This window comes from Equus przewalskii, chromosome 25, assembly GCF_037783145.1.
Source record: "Equus przewalskii isolate Varuska chromosome 25, EquPr2, whole genome shotgun sequence".
NCBI lineage: Eukaryota > Metazoa > Chordata > Mammalia > Perissodactyla > Equidae > Equus > Equus przewalskii.
The window spans coordinates 21,350,146-21,371,146 of NC_091855.1; the positions used below are offsets into that span (position 1 = coordinate 21,350,146).

General features: G+C 49.5%; 1 protein-coding gene across 1 annotated transcript in view; it reads left to right on the forward strand.

Annotated features, from left to right (window-relative positions):
* Positions 1 to 21,001, forward strand: part of ESRRB (estrogen related receptor beta) — a 176,697-nt gene that overhangs the window by 40,834 nt on the left and 114,862 nt on the right. The gene's annotated exons all lie outside the window — the stretch shown is intronic.

Sequence of the window (21,001 nt, forward strand, 5' to 3'; positions counted from 1 at the left end):
GCTGGCAGAGCTGGGGCTGGCAGGTGAGGTGCGGGGGCCCGGGCGCACCTGCCTGCTGTCTGCCCTGCCTCTGCCAACTGGATCCACCTTTGTCATCCTGACTGGGAACCAGGGGGCTAGTTCAGACAGGTAGAGGACGGCGATGCTGTCACCACGGGCTCGGGATCCATGCCACTGCAGCCTGGGAGCTTTGTACCAGTGCAGGGCCATTGTGGGGATGGGGTGAGATAAACAGTGGGTGGATAAGCCACGTTCATCCCCATTTTTGGGGAAAAAATTAAAGTTAACACCATTACAGTAGTTTCCTAGGGCACCCATAACAAACTAGCGCATACTGGGTGGCTGAAAACAACAGAAATGTCTTGTCTCACAGTCCTGGAGCCCAGACATCTGAAATCAAGGCGTCGGCAGGACCATGCTCTCTCTGACGCCTGTCAGGGAGAATCCTTCCTGCTTAGCTTCTGGTGCTGGCCGGCAGTGCCCGGATCTCCTTGGCTTCCAGCTGCAGCATCTCCATCTCTGCCTCCATTGTTGCACGGCATTTCCCCTTGTGCGTGAGTGTGTGTTTGTCCCTTCTGTTCTTATAAGAACTCTAGTCATATCGGAATAGAGCCTACCCTATTCCAGTGTGACCTCTTCTTCACTTGATTCCATCTGCAAAGACCATATTTCCAAACGAGGTCACATTCACAGGTCCTGGGGGTTACGATTTCACATATCATTTGGGGGGACACAATTCTACCCGTAATAACCATCATACCCTACTTTCCAGGTGAAGGTCAGGAATATCATCTCATATATGGCACCATGTGCAAACAGCTTGTGTTCCTTTCTGTTCGGGACACACGGCCTCTTCTCATAAGCCATCTAGAAACAAGAACTGGGTTAATGTCCCTGGGGGACTCCCTATAGCTGACGAGGAATGTGAGCTCCAAGAAAGCAAGGGTTTTTGTCTGTCCTGTTGATTGTTGAGTCCCCAGCACCTAAAAAGTGCTCAGTAAAGCTCAGTAAAGGTGCTGAACGAATGAATGGATGAGTGGATGAATGGATATGGTGGTGGGAGCTCCAGAGGCTGTCAGGGTTTAACTGTGAGACCCAAGGAAAATTACTGCCCCCACCCCCACGACTTTGTTTCGCCAAATGTACAATGGAAATAGGAATGAGCACACATCATCCACACGATATTGAGAGATTGCATGAGAACCTGCATAAATGCGTTTAACTCAGTTGCTGGCACATAGTAAGTGTTTAATGAACGTTAATTTAATCCCAGTGGGTTGGAGGCCATGGTATGGTCTTTGAGTTTGACAGCTGGAACGATGCCAACCTGCTGGGTAGCAATGTAGCTACGCACCCGCTTTTCTGCAGGCAAGGGTGAGCTGCCTTAACCGGTGATCTGCTAGTAAGAATGTGATTAACCCTCAGGGGGCAGAAGGAGAATGGATTACCAGGGAGAGACTGTCATGGAGCGCCCAAGGGCACAGGCTCTGGCGCCAGTCCCTGAAGGTTCAGATCGCAGCTTGGCCCTTGCCTGAAGGCTCAGTTTCCCCAACTGTAAAGTGGGGCAATAAGAGCATCTATCTCGCGGGGCTGCAGTGAGGACTGCATTACCGGGTCTGGCGCATAGTGAGAAATAATGTAAGCTTCGTTAGGTTAGTATCACTTTTCTAAGTCCTCTGTCCTGACTGCTCGGAGCTGGATCATCGGGAAAACGAATCCTCCAGTTCTGGGCTGACTTGTGGGAGCGCAGGCTCTCTCCTCTCCCTGGTCCCCAGCGCCCCAGCCGTGCTCCGGCCCCCGCGCGCGCGCCCCGCGCCCCGCGCCGCCGGCTGCCGCTCTCTGAGAGCCCGCGCGCCCTCTGCTGGTGCTCGGCCGGGAACAGACGGCGCCGAGGCCCGGCCGCGCTCCCGCCGCGCGCGGGGTCACCCCATGGGCACGTCCCGCGGATCGGTGACGCTTCCCGTTCCCAGGCGCCCTTGACCTTGGCTCTCCTCCCCGCGTGGGGTCCGTAGGAAGAGCTGTGTCTCTCTGCGGCCTCCCTCGCGCGCCTGCCGCGTCCCGAGAGCCCCGGAGCCCACCCGGCCTGGAGCGGGGAGAGCGAGCGCAGAGCGCACCCTCGCATCGCGGCGGTGTCGGGGGCTGCCCGCCGCTTCCGGCCGAAAGGAGGGCGAAGAGCTGAGGAGCGGCTCTTCTCTCTCCCCGACTCCACTACTTTTTCCCTTAGTTTGAGGTTGAAACCGACTGGGTAGCTAAAAGGGCCTAATATCTGCCTATTTGCCTGTTTTAAGGTTCTCTCCATATACCTTGGACTCACCAGCCATTTCTAACCCCTGAGACGAGAGGATTAGGGGTCCGCCCTGTCTGCTGCTGTGTGGACCCATTTTGGCATTCCAGCCTCATGATTTCAGCGTCTTCGTCTCTAATGTTTATTTATCGCTCAGCCCGTGCCCTCGCTGTTCTAAGTGCTTTATGTGTGTAACCCACTTTGTCCTGACAACAGTAGGACCTAGAGGTACAGTAGAACCTATGAGGAAACAGGCTGAGAGAGGTTAAGGACTTGTGGAAGATCGCACAGAGAGGGGGATTTGGATCCTGGCACTGTGGCTCCAAGCTGACGTCACTACCACTATCTTACAGCCCCCCTACTGAATTCTGTGTAGCTGGTCCTGCCCCGTGACTTCTCCGTCTAGAATGCTCTTCCTCACCCCCAGGACATCCACTTGGCAAACTCTCCTGTGAGTTCTTGCCTGCCTTTCTGTGGCCCCCAGGACCTGCACCCCCCATCTCTCCGTGTGCCTGTCTGTCCCCTGTGTTGTTTGCCTCTGCTCCTAGGCTGCGGGTCACTGACAGCTGGGACTGTGTGGTATCTGCCTTTGCTCTCCCGCCCCAGCACCGCTCCAGACACACAGCAGGTGCTCACTGGATGCAGCCAGGCTCAGGTAGCAGCAGCCTGTTCCCAGGGACGTATCTCACCTCTGCCCCCTGAAGTGGCGAGGAAAAGGACATTAGTCCCGTTTCAGAGATGGAAATGCCAAGGTCACTGGGGTAAGGGATTCAGCCAACTCCACAGAGTGAACCAAACAGGAGATGTTCTTACCACAGTCCCTGGCTCAGAGCTCAGCTCCACAAGCCAGAGCCTTGTGAGGGACAAAGGTGAGGTGAGGGCCTGACCTGCAAGAACCCATAGTGCAGGTCACCGGGATGGGAGGGAGGGATGTGTGTGGGGAGGTCCTGGGCTTTATCTGCAGAGGCCAGGGAGAGAGAATTTGAAATCACGTTTTGTTTTCTTCTCCATCCTTGAGTACGTCTTCCTCCCTAGTGTGTCTTCTTTCCAGGCAGCCTTCTTTGCTGTCTGAAGCAGAGGCCATGGGGCCAGAGGCCATGGAGCCCCAAGTGGGGATTGGAGGATTTGGAAACAGCTACGGGGGCCGGGTGATGCTCTCCAGGGCAGCTGGGGGCCGGGTGCTGTGTGTGCACGTGTGAAGGGCCCAGCTGTGTTCTCACTACCCCTTCTCCATTGTGACCAAGCCCTTGCCTCACTCCCTGCTGCCTACCATGTTGTTCCCAACCTGTAAAGCCAAGCCCAGCGTGGATCCTTGCAGGCATTTCCCGGACCAATCCTGTTTCTCTCGAAATAGTGGATGCTTCTTAAGGAGAAGAGAAGGGTCCTGTCTGCCTCCCTCTCAGTGGCCAGCACAATGCTGGGCACTACTAGATGCTCAAGCAGAGGCAAGTTGCTTAACTTATCTGAGCCTCAGTTTCCTCCTCTGTGAAATGGGGATAATATATCCACATGTATGAGACTACGTACATCAGAGTACCTAGCACAGGGCTCAGCACCCAGGAGGCAATCAGTGGATTTTAGTTCCCTATCTTCCCTGTCAACACAGGCCAGCTCAGCCCCCAACTTCCCGCTCTGATCAAGAATGACTCATGGGGCCGGCTCCGTGGCCGAGTGGTTAAGTTTGCACGCTCTGTTGCGGCGGCCCAGGGTTCGGATCCCTGGCGTGGACATGGCACCGCTCGTCAGGCCACGGTGAGGCAGCGTCCCACATCCCACAACTAGAAGGACGTGCAACTAAGATATACATCTGTGTACAGGGGAGTTTTGGGGAGATAAAGCAGAAAAAAAAAAAAGAAAAGTAAATAAATGTAAAAGTAAACCCTTTAAAAAAAAAAAAAGAATGACTCATGGTCAGGAGCATGTGTTCTCTTTCCCTCCACCCTTGGCCCAGGGGACTGGGGTTCAGAGGCTTAGATGCCCTCTCCTCTGCAGGCTACCCCTACCCCACCTTGGGGGACCCAAGGGGACTCAGGGCTCCAGCAAAGGGGAGGTTGGGTCTTGGTTATCCCCCCATTGTCCAGCTGGAGCCCTGAGGAGCTAGCGGTGGGGGTTGCAGGCGTGGCTGTCATTGACTTGCCCTGCCCCAGAGCCCCTCCCCACCTTCACTGTAAGTGGGTCTATGAATGAATGGGTGGAGGAGCTGGGGCGGGGCGCGATTTCTCACTGGGCACTTGCTGTGTTCATGCGTGATGGTGTGAAGGGCATGAGCAGATGCCTCTTACCCTTTCTCCGCCTGGGCAAGGCATTGCTCCCACTGTGTGTGCAGGGGTAGATTTATTGAATGTGTGTGTCTGAGTGTTTTCTCGTGTTAACTCATTTAACCCCCACAATAACCGTATAAGCTAGGTACTGTATTTCCCACATTTCACAGATAAGGGAACTGAGAGCATCCAGCTGTGGCACCTGTGCTCTGTGCACTGTTACACTGTCTCCAGGGTGACAGAACAAACCTTTAATTTAAACCCCACAGCCTGATTTCTGCCTTCCTGCCCATCTTGCATGGCCCCATGTGAGGGCTCGCTCCTCAGACCTCCTAGCTGGGAGCTCACTCGGCTCCTTCTACCCTCTTGGTGCCGCCCAACATTCAAGGGGAGGAGGAAAGTCCCCTGGGACTGGAGAACAAGCAGCACATGCATAAGTAACCACAGCGTCCAGCCCCGTCGGTGCACGGCCTGTGATTGCTCTGGGCGCTGGACTCTTTCCGTGGGTTTTAACTCAATCTGTCTCTTGTCCAACTTTATGCTCCCTCACTGCTACCTCTCCGCCCTGATTTCCGTCTCTCCTGAGGAGAGAAAGGGGCTTTGTTGAACTTCTGATGGCCACTGAGAGCTTCCTATGGGGGTCCCCAGGGGAGGTTTACGTTCTCCTTGAACCGCCCAGCACCCCCCGCCCCCCACCGGGGGAGAGTTGGGCTCCTGTCTGCTGTCCCTGCCAGGCTGCAGCCCATCTCATGGGGGGTAATTGCCTAGCACTCTCCGCTCCTACCCAATGTTACCAAGTGTATTTCTGAGTTTGCAGGAGGATGGGAGAGAAGAGTCTATATGCAGAATTCGAAGATGGTGGGAGGAGCTCAGAAATGCACAAAGTATTAACAAAATGTGGTGGGATTGCATTTTAAAACACAATGCAAATAATAAAGAGCCCTAATAAAACGTTCAGGACCTTTGACTCCGTCGTTTCACCTCTGAGAGCTGATTCTAAGGAAATCATTCCAGAGAAGAAGGCGGCAGCGTGAGGTTCATGGCAGAAGTGAAAAGTCAGAAAGAGCCTGACTGTGGGGGCAGGGTGAAATAAATGAGCACTTGCACGTGATGGGATAAGGGAGCTCATTTTAAATGGTGCTTATGAAGAGTCTGTAGCAACAGGGAACATAAGTACGTTGTATCCAGAAAGGACAAAACTACATCAAATATATGTGCAGAAGCGGGTGAGCGAAACTGGAATAATTTCAGTGTAAGTGAGAGGATTAGGGTGGTAACTTTCTTTCTTTCAAATAATTTTCCTTGTTTGAAATACTCCTACAGTTAAAAAAAAAGAAATGAATGGGGGCAGGGATAACGACTGGAACGGGGACATCTGGGGTGCTGGCAGCATTCAGTGTCTTGATCCAGGTGCAGGGTCCATAGATATGTGCATTTTATGAAAATTCGGTGAAATGTCCACTTAGATATGTGAACTTTTCTCTATGTATGTTACTTCAATGAAAAGCTGAAAAAGAAGAAAAAGTGATTTTAGAAACAGAAAGAGTAACACCTTGTGCTCAATAGGACACACTGTGAACTGAAGTCTGCCCAGTCAATAAGGGGGTTTCCCCCCTAAAATGTCCTCTTATTAACAATTAGTAATGACTGTTTTTAAAAGTCCTTTTCTCTGGAATTATTTCCAGCTGAAGACGTGGGCTGCAAGAAGATAGACTTAAGGTCTTATAATACTTAATATTTGTGAAACCTCACATTAGCGGTTTCCAAACCTGAGCATGCATCCGGATCTTCTGGACGACTTGACTCCTTGTTCAAGTACAGATGGCTGGGCCCCACCCAGGTCCGGGGTGGGCCTGAGAATTTGCATTTCTACCAAGTTCCCAGGTGATGCCCATGCTGCCAGTCTGTGGAACCCACTTTGAGAATCACTGCCCTAAAAGAGCCCTCTGGAATCCCAAGTGTGGGGGGTAGGGGGGAGTGGCGGGGGGAGGGCCACTGCTGATGAATCTCAAAGCATATTCTTCCTTCTGAGAAACCAAAGCTGGTGTTGACGGTAACAGTTCCATCATCCAAGGGTAAGTGCATCCAGCCCTCTGGCCCTCTGCTCTGCACAGAATGAATTGATTTTGACTGGCTCCATTGATGCCTTCCAGAATCTCCAGCCGAAGCTGGTATTGGTGTTGCCAGGTGTGAAAGGGACACAGAGGGAAAATCATTCAAGCCTGGGGAACGTACGAATGAAAACTCTTGGTGTTGTATCTTTGAACACAAGTGAGTGCCTTTTTAGGGGTGAGAAAACAATGAACAGGTATTGAGCAGTTACTCCAGGTCAGGCACTGTGCCAAGAGCTTTATCCACCCTGTCTCAGTGCATCCTCAGAACCACCCTCTGAAGTCAGGACCGTCATGATCCCCGTGGCCCAGAGTGTTGAGTAGCCCCCCAGAGCCCCAGAGCTTATACATGGAGGAGTCAGGGTGGGAGCCCAGGTGGAGCCTGTGGCCCTGGGGCCCACAGTCACGCCCTCTTGGAACCACCTGCAGAAGTGGCCAGGGAAGGAGGGATGCCAGGGCTGTGTGCACGGGCAGACCAGGGAGAGGCTGGGTTTCTGTGGGAAGGCATGTAGAGGAGGTAGGCTTTGGGGAAAGTAAGCATGAGAGGGGGGAGGAGGAAACAACGTGGGGGGAACCGGGAAGCAAGGTAACATGGGCTGTATTTGCCGGGACTCAGGAGTGAAAGAATGCAACTCACAGAAGCAGAAGCCCAGGGCTGGCCCCGTGGCCAAGTGGTTAAGTTCGTGCACTCCGCTGCAGGCGGCCCAGTGTTTCGTTGGTTTGAATCCTGGGCGCGGACATGGCACTGCTCATCAAACCACGCTGAGGCAGCGTCCCACATGCCACAACTAGAAGGACCCACAACGAAGAATATACAACTATGTACCGGGGGGCTTTGGGGAGAAAAAGGAAAAATAAAAAATCTTTAAAAAAAAAAAAAAGAAGCAGAAGCCCCAAGGGCTCACTCACCTGCAGATCCTGTCCTCCGGTGCGGCTGGACCCAGGGCCATCAGGACATCACCTCTCCTTAGACTTTTCTACAAGGGACATAATAAAAAAAGACCAAAAAAAGTGGTTAAATTCAGGTGGCCAGGGTCAAGTTTGTAGTCTCCTGAGAATGCTGCTGAAATGCTCTGAGTGTTAGGACTCAGCTCCATTCCACCTCTGGGCAGGAATGGCTGCTCTGCCTCCTTTCTCTGGGCGAGAATGGCAGGTTGGGAGTGCATTGCTGGCAGCCTGCATCCCTGTTGCACTGTCATGTTGCTCTGCTCTCTGTCCAGCTGGTGTGTAAGGGTGGCCATCCTGTCACTTGCAGCACATCTTGATTGTCACGTACCTCCTATTGGTACCATCGGATTTTCTCCTGTAGATGCTTGCTTTCACTCCTGCTCCCTCCTCCCTCCCCACGGACTCTAAGACACATGGGTCTCTGGAGCAGACCCTGGCCTGCTCATCTGCAGACAGAGGAACTGGAAAAAGAGAGGGGGAGAGCAGGAACAAGCCAGCTTTGCGTGGAGGAGGCTGGAAGCCCTGAAGATCAAGTGGGCAAAAGAGAGCCTTGGATAGATGTGCAAACCTTTAACATGGAGTGGTCCTGCCACTAGTAGAGCGTGGCCCAGAGAATGTCCTGGCACTGATCAATCAGATTAGCAACTCTTCCTTCATTTCAGGTGGGCAGAGGTGGCAATGTGGGGAGGGGACGTGAAAGCCTCCCCTTCTCTTTAGCATCCATTTTTACATTAGCTGGGGCACCTCACCAGGTCTGCTGCCTCGCAGACCGCTGTATCATGGGGCTCACTGCAGTCGCTGGCATGGAGTATAACAAACCTAACAGATAAGAGGGATGCACTATTGTTCTGTCCCCCTGGCCTCACATCTGTAAGCATCTGCCTACATTTCTGGGTTGTTCCATCCTGAACTCCAAGGACATGCTATTAATCTTCAATATCTTTTCATTTTGCAACCCTCCCCCTCACCAAAAAGGGACCCAGGAGTGTCACATAGAGGGTGGATTGACTTTGTTTATTTCCCCCTTGCCAGATGGGAGGAACTGTTCTGCCTCTGATTATGACCTAACAAAAGCCTTGAGACAATATCCAGGAAGGGCCTTGAAAGGGCAAGGCATCTTATACACACAGGGCCTCCGCCCTGCTCGAGGTGCTGCCACCTGCTTCCTCCTGCAGACGTTGGACAAGGGGCTCTCTCACATTCCTGGTCACGGAATCGTGAAAGAACACATTTGAGAAGCCATCCCTGTGTTTCATTACATTGAGACCATTCTATATTGGAGACCGTCCCAGCACATCCCAGATGACTTGGCTGCCCAGTAACCAGACAGGTGGGGTCAGGGGCTCACACGCCTCTCTGCCTGGGCTGTTGTCTGATGCCATTCAAGGTGGCTGCATTGCGATGTCCCTTGAGATGGGAGGGTGAGATGGGAGGGGGCCCTCAAGGTAGATGGCTCTCTCTCTGCCACAGCACTGAGGTGAGCTGAGTTCAGCTGTGTAAGATTAAATAACCCTGGTCTCTCCATTACCTCAAAAGGTCCTTTGGAGAAGAACTGGCCAGTGTTTGGATTTTTCCATATTGATAACTCTTCCTCCAAGAATAAGAGATGGGGTAATATGCACACTTCTGAAGGTTGCCTGGGAAACATCTGGTGTTATTAACAGATATGTAGGAGAAAGGAGGATTCCAAGGATGGAGTAAGCCTCAGAGGCTACAGGAATGGTGGTTCTTTTTACCCCTGTTGAAAGACTCAGATCCCAGTGGGTGTTAGGTTGGCATGAGATTCCATGTTTGAATCACAAAGAAGACTCAATGCAGACCCAAGGGCATCTCTGATGGGAGGTGGTGACTGTGTGGCCTTGACCCTGATGTTGCACGAGAGTCTACGGCTCACCAGGATGGGCCAGGCATTCAACACTCGGGTTATGTGGTTGGAGAGCTCCTGGCCAGGTGGGCAGAGGGTGGCGAGGTGCTGAGAGCTGTGCTCTAATCACAGCTGGGAAGATGCTTATCCAGATCCTCCCATCTCCAGACCCTGGAGGATCTGGAGCAGCAATGCGGTGGAGAAGAAAGACTGTGAATAGGACTCATGGGCTGTCACAGTGAATAAGGTTAGCCACTGGCTGATGACTCTACTCCGAAGGGCCGAATTTAATGTGAACAAAAGATATGTTACAGGGGAGAAGATCATTGTGAAAGGCAGCCTTCCCCTCCCCAGAGTTGAGGTAAAGACCTCCATTCAGGAAAGGACAGGGTGGAACCAGTGTCTGTTGACCACCTACTATGTGCCAGGTACTGTGAAAAGAGCTTTATACACACTACCATACAACAAACCATTTTAAAGACTAAGGAAAGAAACATGGACGTGAGCTGTGGGAGGCGGGGTGGTTACGTGTTGTCCCAGGATCACAGAGCTATGAAGGGCAGAGGGAGGATTTGAGCTCAGGTCTGCCAGACTCCAAAGGCAGTGCTCTTCTTTACTCTCTTAGTGCTTTTCAACTGCTTCCCCCAGACACATATGACAGGAGACATTTACCTGGAGATGCTCTCCCACTAGGACATGGAGTGTTCCTTGTTATTCACAAAGGAGTAGCTATATCTCGATTTACCCCCTTGCTCCCACTCAAAAAACACATCCCATTCAAGTGAATGAAAGTGACATTAAGTACTATTTGATGGTATTAAGTACTAAATAAGAAAGAGTATTGTGCTTGCAAATTTTGGTACTTTACCAATATTAACGTTCCTAGTAACTGACTTCGTACCTGATAGAAATCCATTTGTCCATCATGATGCTGGTTGAGAACCACTAAACCACACTAATGGTGACGAGTTTGGTCCTCGCTCACAAGTGTGCTGCGAGGCCAGCCACTGAAATGGGGTTGGCCTCATCCTGAATGGCCAAGGACACTGATATGAAAAGCAAGGATGTTTGGGCAGGTTGCTACCTTTTAGCTGTGGCCACCTCTAACATGGCCCCAGGACCTCCAAAGGGGATGTCGTTCTAGGTGTGGGTCTGATTCGTAGTAGCAATGCTTCTTAGTCTATTTATTCATTGGTTGGTTGGTTGGTTGATTCGATGCTATTTAAAGATCACTGACTTTAGGGCCTGCCTGGTGGTGCAGTTCCACTTGGGTGGCCCTGGGTCGCTGGTTTGGATCCCGGGTGCAGACATGGCACCGCTTGGCAAGCCATGGTGTGGTAGGCGCCCCAGATATAAAGTAGAGGAAGATAGGCACAGATGTGAGCTCAGGGCCAGTCTTCCTCAGTAAAAAGAGGAGGATTGGCAGCAGATGTTAGCTCAGGGCTAATCTTCCTAAAAAAAAAAAAAAAAAAAAAAGAAGAACACTGACTTTAGAGATACCATTTTGATTTTCAGAGCATGGTCCAGGGGGCTAGGGGCTCTGTAGAGGTGGTTCCTGGACTTCCTGGGGGTGAGAGTGAAGGACCGAGAGTGGGACCCACTTGCCTAAAATGGAAATTACTTTTTTGCTGTTTTATATGACAGAGTTCTATGTACAGTTCCATCTGAAAAAAGACTCTTTGAGGCTCTTTTTTAAGTCTGAAAACCATTGCTTTAAAATGATGCTTTTGCGATCTCATAGGCAAAAATCATTCCTCCTTTGGGAAAGCCTGTCTCCTTTGGACCAGCCGATTGGCTGTAATTGAAGAGTTGTTAAGCAGTTGAGTCTCGGTGAAGACCCAGCCTTGGCCCATCCTTTGATACTGGGGCAAGCACTGAGACTCCTTGATGGAATGGCCAGGTCAGCTAGGATCCAAGGAAGTAAAGGAAGTGTGCGTTGGTTGATGTTGGAAGAAACAGGGAAATAAACCACCTCGTGGAGGCCTTTCAAACTGGAAGAGGAAGGAATTTGAGGAAACGAGCCTTCCTTGTTATATTAGGGAATTTATTCTCCCTCCAGAGGGGACCTCCTAATTTCTTGGGTGTGTTTGCAGAAACCATTCAAGCACATCCAGCTGGTTTCAGAATTGCCGTCCATTTGAACTTGCTCCAACCAAGCAAATTGGCCCTAATGGGGAAGCTTGCTCGGCAGCAGATTGTCTTCCTTTTCACCTCCTCCTCCTCCTCCCGGCTGCCCGTCACCGTCTCCAAGTCAGAGAAAGTTAAAATTTACCCTTTGGCGTCATTCCATAAAATCACTTGGTTTCTTCTCCAATGTTTCACTCCTTCTCTCATTTTCTCCCTTCCCTGCTGAGAGCATACCTTGTTCTGATTTGAAAGAACTTCTCTGTTAGGAATGAACATGTCTTCTTGACTACGTGGACGGTGGTGATAGGTCTGGCCCATACTGACTTCCCAGAAGGTATATTCCTAAAGTCCTCTTATAAATCAGTTAATTGGATTAAGCACATGTTTTCCCAGTTATCTATTATGCTTAGTTCCCAGGCTAGCCCACAAAAGCCTCTTCTTAGTCACAGGATGCTGCGTTGATGTGGACTCCATTAAAGTGACATGGTGGAATGGACAGAGAGCACAGGTTTTGGAGCGAGCTAGAATTGGGTTAAAATCTCATTGTCTTCTGGTCTTGAGCCACTTAGTCTCAGAGCTTTAATTTTCTCCTCAATAGATGAAATAAGAGTGATGATACCCACCTCAGATGGCAAGGGGGCTTGATTACCCTGTGTTAGGGCTAACAGGTAGAACAATGCCAAGCACCCAGCGCAGAGTAGGTGCTCAGTAAATAGCACTCCCCCACCAGCCCTCTCCACCTCCCAGTCACTGAGTCTGGGGTCATACTAGAATTGGCGTTCTTCAATGAACAAAGAAAAAAGGGGATAAAATGAAATGCTGCAATATGAATGATGGACCAAAACAGAGAATCAACCAAATAATGAATAAGGAATAGAGTTTCTGTCCATATTGCTGGTATTTGATAGAAGGTGGGAATAATCAATTAGAGGAAGATGGAGTAGACGGAGAGATGATGAAGATGCGGAGGGGATTTCTGGACAATTTTAGGGCTCAGGGATGGTTACTACTGATCGGTTCGAGATGAATTCCCTTAAAAATATCCTAAGGAGATGTGGACATTTGCCTTTTTCTGTTTCTCAGGACCACTAGCCCAGCTTGTTGGGGGGGGGGGGAGGATGAGACAAAGAATAACTGAGTAAAAGGGATGGTGAGTAGACCTCGAATATTTGACACCTGGATCTGCCCTCCTCTGCATGACAAAATTATACCTAATAATAATCATGACAATTAATAATAATCATTATTTTCCTGAGTGTTGATTAATGTAAAAACAAACCATAAACACTTCAAAACAAAGAATAAATTTCTATGTTAAAGATATTATTCAAATTCAGTAAAATTTATCATGTAGGAACTAATATTTGAACTTCCAAGTTTCACAGCTCACAGTTCTGCTCTATTTCACTGTTTTAAAAATTTTAAATGCAAATAAAGACTCAAAGTGGTCACATAGAATAACAAGGTGGAAGTACCTCAAGTTCTTTCTCTGTCTCTAGAATCACTGTGCCATCATTGTTTATTTTGAATCTACCATTTGAACATGACGATATACAGGACCAGGGGCCAAGAACACAAACTGTGCCGTGAGCAAGTTTGAACGATTCTGCACCATTATGAATTTATTCTTGAAACACCCGTGCAGCTAAATGTAGCTAAGTTTGTATGTGTGTCACTGATGCTATAACTTCCACGTGGAATGTAATTTGTTTTAAAGAACAGGTAACAAGAACATGCTGAGTTGAAGCTTATATTATTAAAACTCAACAGCAGTTGCAATAATTGTTTAGAACTTAGACTGACAAGAGATTTTCTTGAGGAGGATATTTTATCACTGACATTATTTTGACTTGCTGGAGCAAGATGATAACAAAAAGTCCAACTTTTAGTTTTATTATTGTTTCTATGTCTGTACAGACGATGACCCTCTTATTGCTTGCATTCATGATGGGCTGTCGCTACCGCCACGCCAATGGTACACCACCAGGTGTGGCAGACACTGTTGACCGCTAACCCAACAGCCATTCTCACTTCCTCCTCTAACAGAAGTGGGTTTGTCACTGAACATTAATGTAGTCAGGAAAAGTGAGCCTCTCCCCCAGCTTCAGGGAGTAAACCTCTTTTAAAACAATCATGGCGATCCACTTCTCCTTTGACAGAGACTGGTTTGGGGTGAGCATGTGACTGGATTCTGGCCAATAAGATATGAGGATAAGTCTTCTGGAGTGGGGAGGGGGAACTCCCAGGAAGGATTTTCCTCTGGACTAAAATCAAATCAAAGCAAACAAATGAAAGATAAACTAGAGACATAAGGAGTGATATGTCCCCCAACATGAACACACATATACGTACAGACCCTTCCCGAATTTGACACACTGGGTGAGGAAGTGATGCCTAGGTCACAAGGACCATCCTTCAACCCTGGGGGGACAAGCTGAAGGTGACAGCCAGTATGCTAAGCATGACAGACCAAAAAAGATGAAACTCCCTCCCCTGGATTGTCTGCCGTGTGAGATCAGAGACTGCTCCTCCTGAAGCCACTGGACTCTCCTGGCACTTGAAGCCGAAAGCAACTTAGAGTTATTGTTGGCTCGGTGTGTTTGCAGGGAAAAGATGGTCACAAGGAAGTAGCTTAGCTCAGTATGGAGAAGACCAGGGAAAAGTGAGAACACAGTATATACTTTGCCTTCTGAGTGTGGAGGGAGAAGGCAGAAAGGAGAGTGGAGAAGGGATATTGGGCTAGATGGTCCTGTTGGTTGGCTTCAGATGACACCATTGACCTGAACATCTTGGCAGCTGAACCAGAACCAGAGTGTCTGGGTGAGTGGATGGGTAGGGCAGGGTCCCTGTGGGCCTTTGTAAAACACTGAGTCTATAACTTGGGCAGTGACTGCCCATAGTAACCCATTAGTCATTGTACTCTATGCTCCCTGTCGCTAACGAAGAAAGGGGGTAGTAAATAATAAAATTGTTTAAATCGAGAGAAAGTCCGTGGCTGTGAGCCACTTGCTGATTCAGTCTTTATCCTAGCCCTGGTCCCCCCAGAAAACAGAGCCTGAGGCAAACATTAAAATGCTGACACTTCATGTGCGAGGTGTAAGACCAGGGAATTGAGGGTGATAAAAACAGGGAATTGATGTGAGGACAGATGCCAAGCAATGTGACATGATGTGCTGCTGTGCTGGCCACCACTTCCCATCCAGCCTCAGTGAGACCTAGCAGGTTGCTTGGCATGCATGTCTTTTCTGGAAGGCTTAGAACAAGAAATCACACCAGGAAAAAAATGCATAGAGGGCAGAAAAAAGGAGGAATTTGGGGAGCTACCCACGTGAACTTCTGGGGTGCCTCATCTGGGCCTCTCAGTAAGCCAGATCTCATGCACTGAAAATGAAGGTCTGAGCAGGGAGCTGACCAAGAGAGGGAAAAAAGGAGGCAGTCAAAGGGACCTGAGACATCATCGACAGTGTGTGTGTGACGTGGTGACCGGACCCAGGTATTTGTCCTTCTCTGCATAGGGACTTCCCATCCCACTTTGTCCCACATTTCCTTCTCCTTGTGGGGCTCAGACACCCTTCAGGAGGCCTTCGACACCTTCTCCACCTCTCTTCAAGTCGTTTCCACATTACCCTTCCAGTTTGCTTTCGAAGCAAGTCCCTCAGGGCTGAGCATAAAATTCCATCTGTGCCTTTAGTAAAGGAGAGTAAAGAGGAATTATTGCTGCTCCTTGCTCGGCTGGGTTTTGTAGAATTACCCCAAAGCAGTGTTTATCATGCCATTGAGCTGGAGGCTCATGCTTAATGTGCTATCTGTTCTGACCCCAGATGTCTCTCTGCATCGCTGCTCTCCCACCAGCTCTCCTACGGTCCGGCTCATTCTAGGGTCATTGCTGACAAGTGTATTACCAGTGTTTATCCATATTAAATCTTGTATCGTTGACTGCTCTTTACTCATTTCTCTAAACTCTTTGGTTCTTCTGCAGTTGCACTTCCTGCCTTGTCTTGTCCTTCTAGGAAAGGCAAACCCTTCTAAGTCAGGAATTCTACTGAAGCTTCATGTTTTCAATTGTTTGTGGAGAAAAAAGATGTTAGAGATGGCCCTGCTACAAAGCTCGAGCCTTCATCTGGCATTGGCACTGACCCATTCATAGTGACATAGTTCAGAGCAGTGCGGGGTTCACCAATGGGACTGGTTCATTACAATATACATTTGCGAAGGTAGCAGTTGGCCAGAGCTTTTCTCGTGTGAGAACACAGTCCAAAGCCATCATCTTAATCATGTTTTATATAGCTGTAGCACTTTACAAAACTTACATTGGATTTTCCCTAAAGCCGAAAAGCATTTGCTGTTTTTCCCTTTCCATATAACATTTTATTAGAACAAAAATAAAACACGTTTTATTCTGAAAAATAATGAAATAAGAAGTTCGACCTTCATTGAGCCATTAGGAAATGAAAACATGTTTGAAAGTTTCCAGTTTTGAATTTTACGTCATTAATGCTAGGGAGACAGGCTCGGCCAACATCTTTCTTTGTTCTCAATAACAACAGTTTACATGTGTGTTGTACTTTAGAATTGATTTTCCAAAAGTTTCCGGTATTTTTATGGTTTTTCTAAAATAATTATCTATAAAATTTCTAAAATAATTATCCTTGAGAATAAAAATGTGCATGGCAACATAATGGTGAGCTTGCAGAGAAAATTGTTAATTCTTTTTGTAGCTAGTGCTGACCATAAGAATTTTGCAGCTAAAACCATCATCAACCAAAGAGAAGTTTTCCTTTTACCAACGATGAGACCCTAGAATCAAATGTTTGCACTACTATTTGAAACCAACTGTGTTTTAGGCTTAAATTGATATAAAGTCACAAGAAATTGGATGATAAATTAATATGTGACACAGATGAAAATAAGGTCAAATTTCTTTGTCATGAGGGGAAAAACCCCACAATCCACTGGAATGGAAAATATTTAATAAGACAGAGCATTCCTTCAGTCAAGAGCTAGTTGTTCCGAGCCTCTTAGGTACCAGGTACCAGCAAGTCATATTCTTTTCTCTTCCTCTCTCTCCTCCTCCCACCTCTTCTCTTTGTACTCTTCCTCCTCCTTTCTTTTCCCCCAGAAATTTGGCAGGGGACAAAGCTATTATAGTTCTGATGTGTTCCTGGTCTCCTGGTGATTAGGAGGGAAAAAAGATCTTTGTTTCCATGGAGAGACATAGCTCACCTTCCTGCTGATCCCCCAAGCTGCTCACACGGTCGCCATGTTGCCTGGGGCCTGCAGGAAGAAGGAATCCTTTTGGTAAACAGAGAACTTTAATATACTATTCAGCTGTGTTGGTGAGAATGGGATCTTGAGGCTCAAAAACAAAAACTGGAGCTTTGAAATATCTGGAAGTTATTCCAAGACCCCTGGTAGGAATTTCTGATAATGCAATGGATGGTGGTGGTGGGAGGGAACCCGAGCATTTATCCACACAAGATGTCCCCTTCATATTTTATCTTTGGTGTCATGGAGGCGGTGCTAACAGTACGTGGGCCTTCTTGCCCCAATAATGGGCCATTACAGCTTCAGGAAAAGCCATCATGTTTCCGCAGCATTTATCTGTCAGCAGGAGACTATTATGGGAGCACAAACTCACATTGTATTAGCGTTATCAGTTAATTATGATCCTTGGGACATGTGCCAGCCAATGGGCTGACAGCCTGCTGACCACCACTCAGGGATATAACTCCACACCCCGAATTCAAGCATGTGAGAAGAGAGTGGGCCCACAGGGGTGTGTGGACAGGGACATTTTCCCTGGTCAGGAGTCCAAGGAGCCCTGGCCTGATCAGCACTGTCCCCAGAGATGCGCAGGTTAGGCTCGCTGTCTAGGCCAGGCCCACCTTAGTCACCATGGATGGTCAATGCAGGCACTTCCTGGACTTGCCTCCCCCGGCCCTCGCTCTGGGGTGGAACAGAAACGAGCTTGGACTGTGACTCCGACAGGTCCACGGAGGCGTCTTCTCCTTCTTGGGCTGGTGGTAAGAAGTGGCTGCACACCTTGTGTGTTTCCCAAGGCATCATTTTCACCTGGAAACTTGGGTTCAGGGAAGGTGGTAAGGGTGAGGGACCGGGATGGCATAACCAAACAATTTATGTCCCACATTCAGCGGACTTAGGGAGCATGGGGCAGACTCTCCAAAAATTCCCGTTGGGTCTTATCTTTTAGTGATGAAGCCATCAAGTCCTCTGTTCTCCTGGGTCCACGCTGAGTCCACCACCTCCTGCTGAGTTGCTTGGCTTGAAAGCCTTCTCTTATTGTTGGGCCAAGAGCAGTGTGCCACAGGGAGGGGACTCAAGAACCAAGAGACACTGCTTGCTGCCGCCTTACGTGTGCAGAAATGACTGGTGTCAGGGGAGGCTGCCTCAAGAGAGGGAAGATGCACACCAAGACCAGGCTCTGTTAAGGGCAGAGATTTTCACCAGACCTGCGGCAAGGGCTGCTGGGCTGGGGGTCAGCTGCATAGACCATGGCAAGGACACTCGGGTGCCCTTCGAGATCCAGGTGCTGGCATTGGGACAGCCCACACTAAGGACTTAGACAGACTGAGATGGGAAAGAGGGGTGGTCAGTGTGGACCTGTGTTCAGCTATCCACCACACACTTGGTACTTTTTGTACCTAGGGAAACACAGGTTTGGGGAAGAGAGTGAGCCAGGCTGTGTCTGGGTATGTTTTCCTACTTACCTGCCACCTGGAGCATTCTTCATGGCAGGACGACAGGTCATGAAATTGGTGTCCACCCATCAGTGCTTCTTTTTTCTCCCAGGAAACCATGTGAGACACAGAAGCCTGGGTCCCCATCATCCACCAGGCGAAGTGTGTTGCCAATGGCACTCCTCTTGTTTGGCTTCACATTCCTCAGCAAAGAGCTTGAACTCGGGGGAGGAGGGTGGAGGGAAAGTGGAGAGACTTGTGTACAAAGATTTAGCAGCTGGATGAGTAGAAATCCAGAGACCACAGATGGCACGCTTTGCCAGTTATTTGCTGTGTGACCTTGGGTAGGTCACTTCAACACACAGAGAAATGTACAAATTTCCATATTTGTAAAATCTGATGCTAGTTCTAAATGATTTCCTGAGCCCTTCCTGGCTGTAAGTTTCTGTGAATTTAATAAATATTTATTTAAAGAAGTTTGTCACCAGAACAATGTGAACTGCTGTCCCCTTACACCCTCCACAATTACTGTGTCTAATTCCTTTTGTCCCACGTCCTTTGGGCTGGCTTGCCCATCTGGGGGCGCCAGTATTGGGACACAGGATAGTGAAGGGGTGGCTTAGAGCTTTTTGCTAGGGGTGGATTGCAACTAGCACCTGCTCTAGGAGAGCGGCGGAAGCATGAAATAATGATTGAGTGAGTGAATTTCAAGCTTGAAGGAACCCAAGGGCCCCGCCTACCCTCTCTAAGCCTGCACCATCTTTGTTTTCTGGAGAAGAGATGACTTTGGCAAGGTCACATGGAGTAGTCAGGACCAGATCCCAGAGTCCCCTGCACGCTCCTACAATGACGCCTCTCCAGCCAGAGGTGTGGAACCTGAACTCGGCTTTGGGAAGGAGCTGGCTGAGGACAGAGAAAGGCTGGTCCCATGAATAGCGTGTGACTGGCCACGTCTGTCTGGAGAAGCACAGGAAAAGCCTGGGCCCACCGGGCTGGATCAGGTCCCCAGGGTGTCCTGGCTGGTGGGCCTTCATCTCCCCTCCAGCAGAGTCTGCAGGCTCCTGCGTGCCAGGGAGGGAGAGGAGAGGAGAGCTCTGGCCCAGGGCTGTGTGAGAGGAGGCTGGACAGGATGGTGACGGAGGCCAGTCTAAGGAGGACGGGGTCTCAAGGACCTCATTCCTGCCCTGGAGGACAATCAGCTAGTGCCCAGAGGCGAGGCCCTCAGTGACCTTTCTCCCTGAGCCTTGGAGGCAGACAGTGATTGTGTGCGGGCACTAGCCTAGCTTTTTAACCCACACGGACCCCCTGTTTCCCCTCACTTGCCCCCAGTGGCTTTGCATCCACTGCTGGGCTGTGAAGTTGTCTTTCTTTTCATGCTCCACCAAGTGTGCTCTGTCTCCACTTAAAAATGGTCACCCACACAGAGCATGGAGCCAGCTGATGCCATACAACCTGTCAGGACCCGACCCCCTTCCCGGGTAGCCATCCTGTGTCTCAGCAAGCTCTGGCACTCTGCCCCAAACGGCTCCGCTTTAACAATTCCTTCAACAAAATCTTCATCAAGCAACTGCTATGTGTCAGGCACTGTTAAGCAATGGGGATTCTCCGACGAAAAAAACCAAACGCACCTCTACCCTCTTAGAGCTTACAATCTGGGGGGTGGCTAGTCCTCATACCACTATGTATATCATTGCAAATTATTACATTACTTGAAAAAAAGTGCATAGCAGAAGGTTCTGGTGCGGTCCAGAAGGTGGGGTGTTCTAGGTAGCAGGTGTAAGCGCTGAGGGAAGCATGGCATGATCTGAGGAGGGGTACAGAAGGCCGCACAGGAGGCTGTCGTGTGGGGCCTTCCTTGTGGGCCATGGGAAGGACTGGGGCTTCTTTCCTAGTTGTGACAAGAGGACACTGGATGTGCATTTTACCAAGTGCGCCCGGGTAGCTACGTGCTTGGAGAAGGCATTTCAGGGGGCCAGAAGGGACGCAGAGAAACCGGTCACTGAGGTCTTGGCGAGATGGTGGTCGCGTAGAGGTCATGGTTAAGCAAAGTCTTTCTGTACCCCTCTTTCCATCTCTAACGCAACCAAGTACCTCTGTGATTAAAAACAAAATCCGGGGCTGCTGGGGGTTCTGCTGACAGAGCGGACGTCTTCATCCATCTCCCTGTGAGATGCCTGCCTGAGCCCCGCGCCCGGAGAATTCACGCGTTCCTCCACTTCAGCACGTATGAAAAATCTCAGCTCTGGTTCCCAGCCTGCACGCGCTTACATTTATCCAAGTCAAGTGTCGTCTGTGGTCCTGCTGCCCACTCGCCAGCCCCTCCTGAGCCACTGGCCCCTCCTGGGGGTTCTCACACCCCTCCCTGCCTTTATTTCTGAAGTGCCTGAACACTGCCAGCATGATAAAATTATGTCTTCCGCCTCCTGCTCATTGTCTTCTGTTGAATATAGGAGAATAAGGTGCTGGTGTCTCCTGAGCGCTTTCCCCCTTTAAATAATTCTATACCTATCCCCTCCCCACACTCATTGGAATCATCAAATTGATTATTATCCCCGTGGCTGGCACATCTCAAAAGCTGACAAGTCCCAGAAGAAGGATTGGGGCTTGACTTATAGCTTATTTTGGTCCATCGGCAGCTCGCAATATTTGGGTTCATGGAGGGAGCAGCACACAGGGATGCAGGTGTGTTCGTAGCTGGGGATTCAGGT